Below are 13,194 nucleotides of genomic sequence, written 5' to 3'. Positions count from 1 at the left end.
AAGTCAGGTAAGGAAGGGGCAGGACTTTGTGGTCTTTATCCCTTGCAATAGTAATACAAGCCTTGCTTAAACTAGATTTTGATGCAGGTCTGTTATTTGATGCCAACAAAACATTTGGTAGAAGAGGATGTTCTCTTCAGAATTTTTCAAGAGATAGGGATATATTATATTGACTGAGATTAAGAGATCCACAGGAAATCTAGAAACAGACTACTGGTAAATGGCCTCCTAAGATAGGAAAACAAATGCTGACAAGGGAGCCAGACAATGATGCACATAGATGTTCACATGATGCAGAGGTTAGTGGTATGTTAAGTGGAAAAGCCTGTGGTGAAAGGTGATGGGCATATTCCTCCTCTGTGCAAATTATTATTTATTAATGCTGTGTAAGCAGGATGAGGTCCATCCAAAGTATGAGATAGTTTAAAAAATTTGTGGAAGGAGAGAGAGAGAGAGAGAGAGAGAGAGAGAGAGAATGCAACTGGAATGAAAGTGTGTAGGATATGGCAGGTGAGCTAAATATGCCTATTGAGGAGATGAGAATTAAGAGAGTGGGATGTGCTAAATATGCTACATTAAAACTGTTTGCAATCAGGAACAAGATGACAAAGCACAATTGGAGAAACATGCTAAAGACCACAAAAATCTCACTAGATAAGAGGTCGGAGAAAGTGGATATATAAGTGTTGGTGTTGCTGTTTAAGTGAGCTCTTTGTGCGGTATGGCATCTACCAAACTACCTCTGAATCCCTGATCTGAATGATACGAAAGGAGTGTAACAGAGTTATTTGGAGTGGTAAGAATCTAGAATGAGAGATAGCTGAATGGGCCTGATGAAGGGGAAGGGTGGGGTACACCAGATTTTCATGTGTATGTGGCCACTGCTGAAGTGTGTAGTCAGATTAGAATGATATTAGAAGGGAGAATGTGGAACATGCCAGTAGGCTAGAAAGGGCAATGAGGAGAAAAAAGAAACCATGAGGTTTTAGATGTTCTGTAATATATCTGAGAACATATTTCCAAACCTTCTGATACAAGTATGTGTTGTACACCCCATCACTGAACTTACAATACAATACACATTTCAGTTTTACTTTAAGATTTTCAGGCACATATATTCTATTTCAAGAACCTGGAACTGCATACACAATTATTTATCATGTTATTCCAACATCAGACCTAGCCACTAATGGATTTGATCACTCTGATTAATGTTGATATTAGTCCACAATCCCATGTAAAAAAAAATGGGAAAGGGGGCTGATGATGATGACTTAAAATGTATGGCCATATTCAGATGTGGAAGGGTAACAAATAATACATGGGAATAGGCAAGAATGTAGAAAAAATGTGTAGAAGACCACCTGATGCCTACATATATTTGGACATTTATTTATTTATTATTTATTTATTTTACATTTGTTGACCGGGATAGTCCGAATGGATTCATGTCCATTTTCAGTGGAGGCCAGGAAGAAAAGCTCCAAGGTAGACAAATACAATAATAACAAAGAAGACATTTTACAGATATGGTATTTACACAGAATGCATAAGCAGACATGAATAGACAAGTTCACAAGTTCGAGTTACCCCTGTTAACAGTCAGGGAAAATTAAACAGTAGTTTGATTTATAGATTATTCACATTCATGATGAAAGTTAGCCAGGCTTGTTGCAGTTGACATGGGAAGGTTCCAAAGTGACTTACCCTGTAGAGTAAATGTAGGAGAGCAATAATTAGAATGGTAGAGGATGTGACAAATGTCATTGACTGAGACAGAATCAAGATGAAGCTATGAGATACAGTAAGGCAGGTGCTTAATGTAGGCAAAACTGAGTGACTGAAACAAAACCAAGTAGTGGTAGAGATCAAGGCAAAGGAATTAAGGGGTTGTGTAAAAAGTGAACATGGAAGGCAGTCCAATCAGTTATCCAGACACTGGTATAGAAACAGATAATGGTAAGAAGATGGCTGCACAGGGGAGCCTATAGACATAAAGTACAATAGTGGATGAAAGATGGATTAATGCAGTTTTATACAAGGCAGTATCAGAAAGAAGGTGCCACTTGGAGGGGGAGGGGATGGATTAGAAATTGATAGAGGCTTGTAAAAAAGTGTTTCATAGATGGTATACAAGTCCAGAGCATAGTCTAAGAATACAGAAAGATGGAGAGATGCATTATCCTCCTTCCAGAGGACTTATTCACATGTTCTGGGATAGTCGGGAGATAAGAAAGCTATTTGTAACAGTTCAAAAATGAATAGGATGGGAGCTATCAGAAAGTATCATCTAGTACTGATAATCTAGTTTATTTTTGTTGGGCAGGCAATGGCAAAGAATGGGATGTCTGAGTGAAAACTCACTAGAACTGGATGGCCCTAATACACCAAGAGCAATATTGAAGTTTATAGAAAAGCACTTCACTTCAAAATGTAATAAAAAAAAGAGAATAGGCTTAAGCTGGCTGGTGCAATTGTTAGGATTGCTACATATTAGCCACCAGAAAGGACTATGTTAGAGATCCCATAAATGTTTTACATTAGCTATAACTGCTCTTGTTCTGTAGCAGTTAAAATGTATTTATATTGGCTTAAAAATGCTGATTTCAAGGATATGCAGTGGAATTCATAGAAAAGATGACAGAAGTACAACAAATGCTGCTCACATAAGCGGAGCTGTACTGGTGTGCTAAGATGTGATTCACAGCCATACACATTCATTGCAGCGTTACATTTAACAATGGATTTGCATGACTATGTATCACTCTTAAGTGGCTTAAAGAACTTCTCAACAATGTACCCTATTAGCATGCACAAGGAAGTAGTGCATGCTTTTAGCAGATCACACACAGATACTACCCCCCCACAAACTGATACACATATGTATACGCACAACAAACATACATATAGGAGAACACAATCACACCCCTCCACACACACACACACACACACACACACACACACACACACACACACACACACACACACACACACACACAAACACAGTTATTCTGCTTATCTGCCATAGTGGATTTCTGATGGGAGAGCTGCTGTAATTTTTGGCTCTCTTCTATTCTTCACTGTCAGTTAGTGAAGACGAAACACATAGTCAGATATGCACACCTGCACAGACCCTAAGAACATCACACATAAAAAACAGATACAAATATAGACACATATGGACAGAGACAGACAGATATGCACACAGCCAGTACCAGCACAACCTGCAGCTCTGATTGCCTCATCCATATCATTGTCAGCCAATGGTTATTCAATACACACATAAACACACCCATTCAAACCTTCATGCTAAGTAGTCATGTACATTCAATCACAACATCCTCTCATTGTCCCTGTTACCCCCTCAGACAGACATTGACATACACTAGCATGTATACTCATAAACACATTACTTAGATTATCAATCTGGCCAGCTGAAATTCCTCTACTTCACCCTGTGTAGAATATCCAGAAGGAATGCAGAGGTCCAACTCAACTGTTAACTGCACACACTTGCATTTTGTGAACTGGCCTGCATGCATTTGGTGTAGTATGAACTTTTATGAATTGCCATCCTACACGTGTCTTCTCTTCAAGACTTTGCACTAGGATGCACAAAAGGTCTAATTTAAGTAGGCCACGCCCATCTCTTAAAATCACAGTGCAATATGTCTATGAATCAGGAAGCCCCAGCTTAGTGCTCAAAGCTGCACAACTGCCTTTGAGTTTTAGGTAACCTGTGAATCAGAACAATTGACTTGACTGCGTTTATATGTATAAGTAGTTATAGGATGTATATGTCCTAGTTACATATGCCGGTATTTAATTCCTCTTTGATTAACAAAGGCATTTTAAGTCACATTTCTGAATATGAGTTTGCAAGCTATGGTTCATCTCCCTAACTGAGCAAATCTGATCAAAGACAGGTTCAACCACAGGTGTAACCAAGGGTAACCACTAGCCTGGGATCGCATTCTACAGTAAAAAAGTTAACCATTTTTTCTAGTTATTACATTATTAATATGCATGATAACCAGGTCTTTACATGAAACTATGGAAGTGCAGTTAACAAGAAAAAACACAGAGATGATATAGTCATGAATATACAAATATAAGATAATATATTCAGCTGGCAGCAAAAATATGTGTATGTAAGGTACATTTGTATAGCTCACTGGCATAGATAGTCTAGACAGACAGATTTTAGAACATGGAAAATGGAAGAGAATGTACACAAATTACTGGATAAATACATGGATGACAATTCAGAAACAGTTTGGAGCAAGAATTGTCTGCATTAATATGACAATGTAAGCACATGGTGGGAATTATCAGTGTATAGAGCAGAAATATTAAATGTAGTAGTGGAACTGATTCATCTAAACCAAATACATAAGCTGCATGCAATATGGGGAGCTCTGCTAAAGAGATGATCATTGTGACAATTTTAATGGGAATTAAGAAAACATATTAAAGTAAATGTAAGTTCTTGTTACTTTCTGTAATTCTGAGTGCTTAGAGAAGTACTTCAGTGTACTCTTATTTGCAGCCTTGAGATGAAATCCCTTTCCTGTGATCACAACAGACAGCAATGCAGCTGGCATATGTTTCATCTCTGTTGTAGGCAAATTATATAGCTGTATGGATTACTAAGAAAACAACATAAAGATGGGAGAGAGGCCTATGCCATAACTTATCCTAACAAAATTTTCTTAAGTACACAATTTCACTAAGCATGACTAAGATGGTAAGCAGAGTTTGAGACATGACCAGAGTCAACTTTTCTTATTTAGTAAAACAATGATATTCTCACATACATGTATTTTTCACATGAACAGCATGAGTAGTTGTAAGATTCTAATTTGTTAAAATTGTGTCATACCATGTGTGCCTCATACTGGTACCTAATGTCTTTTAAGGTATAAAAATGGTTGTCATTGTTTTACTTCTTTGGGGTGATGTTAGAAATTTCTTGATCCTTCTCATGAGTTATGATTTGGAATAAATATTATTTGGTATAACCATATATTGTCAGTTGGTCTTTGCAATATTATTTAACTTAACATATGGTACCATGAGTCAGATATGAATCAGAGGTATCAGTAGTGGCTGATTGTCTTAAGTGCAGAACATTTCCTTATGAAAAAGGGGACCCAAACAAGTAAGCATTACACCAAATGTTTCTTTTGCACTCTAACTGAGATGCAGTCAAAGTTTTAAACATGCGAGCACAGAATCAGTGCTGTGTGTAGTAAGGCAAATTCATCAGATGGGTGGTCCTGGCTATAAGGCAGAGAGGACTTTGCCTTACCTGACTTTTTGTGAGAGAGTAGGGACTAATGGGAAGGAAGAGAGGTAAGAGTAGTAACATTCCTACTCCTCTTAAGGATACTCCGGCATGCACGTTGCAGGTATTTGGATAAGTAGTATGACTTTACAAAAGGAAACTTTGCTTTACAATTTCCACAAACTGAGACTTTTGATTCCACTAAAATGATTCATTTATGGGAAAAATTACAAATAAATAAAAATAAAAAATGAAAAAAGGAACCAAAATAAAGACAGATAAGTGTAATGATGTTAATGACTGGTATAGTGAAGTTTTAGAATCTGCAGTATGTGGGTTAAAAGATACAAACCAGAAACTATTGCAACATGTAAAACATCTAAAGACCATGGCAGGAAAACAAACTATGGAATCCCTTTTCCCAGCAATATCTGAAAGTAATATATCTGGCCAGGAGAAGGCTATATCTGAAGATGATTATCCACCTTTGTTTTCTCATTCCACTTTCTTGGAAAGTGACATTCGTCCACCACCTACTGCCCCTACTACTGATAGACGTAGTCTCAAGAAAGAGGTAGTAGAAGAAATGGGACAGCAAAATAAAGCACATAGAAGACTGGACAACTATACCACATAGTAGCCCTCTAGTATACTAATTTTACATGCTCTAAAGCACAGCAGGAGAAGCATGAACTTTATGAGAAATGTTATGTAAACTAGGATATACCATCCATTGTATCCCTGAGGGAGTATATTTGGAAGTGCCTTGTGAGACAGAGGGGAAGTTTTAGCAGTACTGAACAGTGAATATGAAATACACATATCACAGCTTCAGGCATATGAGTAATTACTGCAACAAATACTCAAAACATATATGGGCACAGTATTCTAATGAGGTAGGAGAGTTAAAATCTGTAGAACCAGTAAGAATTTAAGTAGATTCAAATAAACTACTTAATATCCCTTGGAGCCAAAAGCAGAAGAAGGAATCCAACCTGTAATTCATTCTCTGTTACAACATAGAATAAATATACATATTACTTAAAAAGCTTGGCCAAAACACCTACATGTTTGTGTAGGATTTCAGAGTTGTAAATTAGGTTGTGCATTCCTCTTACTCAGTTGTCCATAACTGAGTAACTATTCTTAGCTGTATACCACCATGGGCTACTTGTTTCTCTTTTTCAGCTTTATGCTCAGCTTTTTTTGTATACCTATATTCCTTGACAGTCAATATTAGTCCAATATGTAGATGATTTACTTATCACAATATACACTTTGCAGCATTGTCAACAGGATACTTATTTCCTGTTAAAGTTAGCAGACAAAGGACATAAAGAGAAAAATTACAGCTTTGGCCACCAAAGGTAAAATATCTGGGTCATGTAATGTCACAAGGAAATAGACAAATATTACCTTCACATGTCAAGGCAGTAACTAGTGTTCTTCAGAGCTTGATTGTTACAGTAATTGCAATTTGTCTTATAGTTTTGTTATAATCTTTAATTAAAATTGTACTACTGAACTGTTTTATGACTAAAGCAGAAACAGTGGTAATGATCTCTCCAGAATAAAGACACCCTAGAGCATATATGTTTGACAATTGTAATAACATTGTTGTTGGGAACCTAAAAAATACTGCTACATTATGATCAAAGGTGACACCTAAGGGGTGTCAAAGGGGGAATGTAATGGAAATAGAGAAAATGTATTAAAGTAAATATAAGTTTTTTTTATATTCTGTAATCTTGGATGCTTAGAGAGATTTATTTCAGTGTACTCTTAACTGCAGCCTTGAGATGAAATTCCTTTCCTGTTATTGTAACAGACAGCAAAGCAGTTGACATATGTTTCCAGTCTGACTGAAGGCAAATTCTATAGCTGAATGAACTACTTCTAGATATTACTATAAAAGCAACATAAATATGTCAGAAAGGCCTATGCCATAACTTATCCTAATGAAGTTTTCTCAAGTACAAAAGTTCTCTAAGCATGACTGCAAGATAGCAAACAGTGTTCAATACATGACCAGATTCAGCTTTCCTTCTTTACTAAAAGAACAATGATATACTCACATAGTTCAGATTACTGTGGTTAAGACTCCTATTCAAGTCATCGCTAGTTATAGTTCTCCCTGCATGGATCATGATGGGCACAATGCCTACTTGACCAAACTGGAGTCAATCCAAATATTGCCAAACACTCTGGTTATGGGGGATTTCAATTATCCCACCATCAGCTGGGAAACCTACTCTCCCCCTAACTTACTAGCGCAAAAGTTATTTGACTTTGTTAACTCAAATGCCCTGGAACAAATTGTTCAAACCCCAAAAAGGGGAACAAACATACTAGATCTGGTCCTCACTAACATGTCAAACAGATGCAGCACCACAACTGTCAGATCCTCATTACTTAAATCAGACCACAAATAAGTTGCCTTAGAAAAGACACTAACACCAGAACTCACAAAGGGTGAAGTTAGACTAAAAAACTTCACCAAAGCAAACTATACCCTCCTAGGGGAAGGCCTAAATGCATTCCAAGCCCCACCCCCCAGCTGGAAGTGGTAACTACACCAAAGCTTACACTCAAGCCCTGTACAATCACGTGTATAAGTGTATAGACTCGGCTGTTCCAGGGAGAATCAAAGCCAGAGTCCCAAGTAGAAACAAGCCACCTTGGTGGACCTGTGGCATCAACAAACTTTACAACAAATGTAAAAAGTTGCTGTCTAAGAAAACTAAGGCAAGGCCCCAACAATGTAAAACAACATCCTCAGCCTCAACAGACAAATAAGACATGTCAATTCCTCTAAGAATAACTTTGAGAAAAACTTCGTAATCACAGCCTATGATAGCCATAACCCCTTTTACAGCTATGTATGTAGCCTAAAAGGTAGGACCCAAGCATGTGCTGAACTAGTGACTAACGGTATCCAAACACTGATCCCCCAGTGATAGCAAACCTGCTAGCAGACCAATTTGGTGAAACTTTCACTCCGTTAGCCCCTACAAGCATCACAAACTTTGCCCCCAACTTCCTCGACCCTACATATCCAAAGAGCAGGTCATTATAGCCTTCTCTAAGGCAAAAAACACAGCCTCTATGGGACAAGATGACATCCCAGGCTGTCTTCTAAACAAATTAAAACATGAACTAGCATTGCCATTAAGTACCATATTCAATCACAGCCTAACCACAGGCTTTGTTCTTGTAGAATGGAGAACAGCAACAGTTCCCCTCCACAAAGGTGGATTAGCAACAAACCCAGGGAATTATAGACCCATAAGTCTAACCAGCCTCATCTGTAAAGCCATGGACCTCATTAATAAAGACATAGGCAAGCTCAAACCCTGGACCCGACCCAATCTGGCTTCGTCAAGGGCAGATCCTGCCTGTTAAACCTAGTGGATTTCTTCAAAAATGTGACCAGGGCCACTGACAAGGTCAAATCTGTGCACACAGCATACCTCAACTTGGCAAAGGCCTTTGACACAATCCCATACTCAGGCATTTCTGACAAACATAGCAAACTGAATGTAAACCCCTTTGTTATTAGATGGATTGCCAACTGGCTCACAAACCAGTCGCATACTATCAAAGTGGGTTACTCCACATCAACTAGAAGACCTGCCACCGGTGGGGTGCCACAAGGGTTAGTGCTGGGCCTCCTATTGCTTGGTATATACTTCTCAGAAGTTCAGGCTAAAACTAACAGGCTGTGGCTGACCAAGTTTGCAGATGACTGCACATTGGGTGCAATTATTGAATCCTCAAATTATGTCAGTATACTTCAGGAGGGGGTTACACAGAGCAACAACTGGTGTCTTAGTCACTGCCTCAAACTAAATGTAAAGAAATGCATCATCATTCCCTTCGGTAAAAACAATGTCTCTTCATACTCTCAAATTAACAACAATACCCTATGTACCTAAGAGGTAGTAAGAGATCTGGGATCACAAGTAGACTGCAACCTTGACTTTGACCACCATGTGTCTACTGTAGTAAGGAAGGCTTTCTATGTTGTACACTTGATTAGCAAAGCCATCACCTCTAGAGCAAAGGAGGTTATAACCCCTCTATACTCATCACTAATCAGGTACATAATTGAGTTTAACGCCTCTTTCTTTTACCATATAAAGCACCTGCAGCAATTGGAGAGACCTTAGAAGAATCTAACTAAAAAGATCAAGGGACTCCAGCAAATGCCTTACACATATCGACTAAAGTCCTTTTCACTATACTCAGTTTCATATAGACTTCTTAGGACAGACTTATGCCTGGCTTACAGAGCAATCTCCGACCCAAACCTAATGAATTTGCTGCACATCCATAAAATAAACAGAACTAGAACTACCCATTCCAGGGACCTAAATATGGTCTCTGACTTGAATAGGATATGCTGGATGAACAGATTTGTCTCCCAGTGACTGTTGCATCTTTGGAATAGGCTGCAAATTCTTGTGAAGCAGAGTACATCTATGACACTGTTCAAAAGGAACCTGGATGAGTGGATGGGGGCTGCCTAAATTCTTACCAAGGATAGTGCCCAAAACCCTCCTGGACATGGGCAGTCATTACTACATACAATCCTGAGTATTCACTAGAGTATCTATGATATTACATTGGGATATAGTGGCTAGGCTTGAAATATCCTCCGGGTCGATATTCTAGTAACCTCCTGTGATCTTATGATTATATGTACTTTTACATGAACAACATAACTAGTTGTAAGATTATGATTTGTTAAAACTGTATCATACCATGTGTGCATCATGCTATACCTAATGTCTTTTAAGGTATAACCATGGTTGTCTTTGTTTTACTTCTTTGGGATCATGTTAAAAAAAATTCTTGATCCTCCTCTGAGTTTTGATTTAGAGTAATAATATTTGTATAGCCATATATTCTGTCTGTCTTTGCAGTATTGTTTACCTTAGCAGAGTGTTCACATTGGCAGCTGCACCCCTCCTATCATGGTTTGACACACCAGCAAATTGTGACTTGATACTACATTGACCATGCTTTAGTCGTCAGCATCTGCAGTCTCTGCTAACTACATTTGTTATTCCAAGGATTCTGTGTTTTTCCTGTTCACTGAGCACCATGACTTCTATTGCCATAACTATCCTAGCCATAAGGGCTATTGGGGGAGGGGGGAGTTTTTCTAGTCCTTCACTCTGGGGATCTTGAATATATTACTGGATATGCTACTGCAGCATGAGGATCAGGGCATGTAGTTTTCCAGCATGGAACAGAACAGAGCCACTATAATTCATTACTTTTATGACATCAGTCTCCCATGTGCCATTTACTGCAAACATTTTACAATTAAAGTGCTACCCAGTCCTTGTCAGGATGTCTATATTAACAAGAAAGGCTACCATTCCTATAACTGCAAGGTGGTCTACTGGTTAGATGATATCATAACGAATGCATTTGCGCAGACCTCTGGAGTGTACATGATGACAACATCTGGGAATTGTGTGGCCTCTACTGCTATTTCTAGTAGGCAGAGTTCCCAGAAAGGCAGCTTGTTGGTAAAAATAGGAACCATAGTGCCTTTAAATGTATAAAGCCATTTTGGTGTGCCTAATTTGCAGTAATTCTCCTCATCCAAATTTCTGCACTGACGCTGATGCAGATGACACCAGTGCAGCATACCTAAAACATAGGTGAATGGTACTATGTTATAAATATTCAGATCTGTGTACTGGAGCAGTTTGTATTGCTGCTGCTCAAGGTCCACTTTAGATGCCTTTTCATCTTTGGAGGGGCACTGCAATACTTGCTTGACAAAGTAAGAAACATTATTTGCTGTATGTACTATGCTGCAAGATATGATAATTAAAAAGCAGGCTGCCCAGACTGTCAGCAGGTAACCAGATATAGCAGAGCTGCCACTTTTGCTAAGGGTTGAGATTGCAAAGATGATATGATGAGAGTGGATATCAACAGGACCCACAGCTCATCACATCTCATCAAAAGCAGAATGGCAAATATTTGACATAGAACTACATATTACAACAGCTCATAAGTGGTAGAGCACACAGAAAAAAGGGATGTCAGCAGTAATGGAAATGCCATGCAGAAACTGTTACATCTATGTAGCGCTGTGCTTTGTCTGCTCACACTGTGCATCAGGCATTATCATATGACCATACAACCAGGAAAAACTGTTATCGAAGCTAGCCATTATCATTTGCATGGGTGGCAGTGGACATACCACATAGTGGGAGGGAATGTAGAGAAAGTGAAATGTATAGGGCATGCATGGGGTTTTTGATGATCGGCACCCCCTATTATTAGAGTGGGGTCATCCACAGCATCTTCCACAGGATATGCTATGGGATATTGGAAAGGAGGGAATATAGAGAAAGTGAAATGTATAGGGCATGCATGGGGTTTTTGATGATCGGCATCTTATTATTAGAGTGGGGTCATCCATGGCATCTTCCACAGGATATGCTATGGGATATTGGAAAGGATGACCTCTATGGGGTTCCAAGAACTGTCACATGGTGGTAGTTAGGATTTTTTGTTCTGAGGTTTTGCAGTGCAGAATCTCCTTACTGGCTAGAAGTCCTCCGTCCCAGGAATCTCCAGTAAGACCGAGGCATCTGCTGTTCATCTAAGTCCTAAACTATATGCTGTTCCTTGGTAGGAGTGGCTATGTGGGATGCTGATGCAGTGCCATAGAGCTTGCCACATTATAGAGTGACAGGTAGCCTGGCTGCAGAAGCAGTTAGTGTGCCATTCAGCTGCTGCATATACATGTGTCACAACTACCCATGAGCTAGGCCATACATAGGTTCATAGGTTCATAGGTAGGTACTAAGCTATCTGCCCAAAGGCATTTATAAGCCTAGCCAGAATGTGTTAGCTTTTGCCGCTCCCTTAGATTAGTTCCCTGTGCCTCTGTCCAGCAGAGCCACTGAAGTGATCCCCGGGGTAAGCTTTCTGTTTCCCATCCACTCGTCAAGGTTTCTCTTAAAGAGTGTTAGTGAGGAGCTCTCCCTAATGTAGATTGGAATCTTGTTCCAAAGCATGGGAAGTCTCTGGGACAGGAATCTATCCCTCCAGCATGGCCTATTTATTGTTGTGGTGAGGTTTAGATCCCTAGAGCGTATGGCTCGAGGTGATAAGGTTTTCTTTAGGTGGAGCATGTCCATCAATTCTGGGTTGGACATGGCCTTGTATGTCAGGCAGAGATTACTTCTGAGTAGGTGGTATGTAACTGAGTACAGCTGGAGTTTCTTCAGTTGAGCTGCATAGGGCAACTATTTGAGGCCAGTGATCCTCTTGGTGAGGTACTTCTGTGGTCTTTCCAGCTATTGCAGGTGTCTTGTACGGTACATCCCAAATGGGGTGTTGTACTCTATGATGGGTCTGATGAATGATGAGTAGAGGGGCAAAATGGCCTCTTTTGATCTGGATGCGAACCCTTTTGTGATTAGGTGGGCCACATAAAAGGATTTTCTAACCACTTTGGCAATGTGATTATTAAAGGAGAGATTACTATCTACTTGGGTCCCCAGATCCCTTATTATGTTTTCTGTATTTAGGGGACTACCACCTATGTGGTAGTTTGTGGGTACTTTGTTTTTTCCAAAGGGGTTGACTATGCACTTTTTGGCATTTAGCTGGAGGCCATGATTTTGACACCAGGTATCCATCTCAGTGAGACCCTTTTGGAGGATGTCTGTGTCAGCCAGAGAGTCAGTTATAGCCCCTAGTTTGCAGTCATCTGCGAACTTGGTCAGTCATAGCTGTGCTTGCCTGTACCTCTGAGAAGTATATGCCAAACAGGAGGGGTCCTAGGACTGAGCCCTGGGGAATGCCACTTGTAACCGATTTAGAGTTGGACCTAGCTCCCACAACTCTCACCATGTGGGTTCTGTCCATGA

Source organism: Protopterus annectens, chromosome 11.part0 (genome assembly GCF_019279795.1).
Source record: "Protopterus annectens isolate FY-2018-M chromosome 11.part0, PAN1.0, whole genome shotgun sequence".
Lineage (NCBI taxonomy): Eukaryota > Metazoa > Chordata > Ceratodontiformes > Protopteridae > Protopterus > Protopterus annectens.
The sequence above is the reverse complement of the archived record's forward strand: the minus strand, read 5'-3'. Positions refer to the sequence as shown.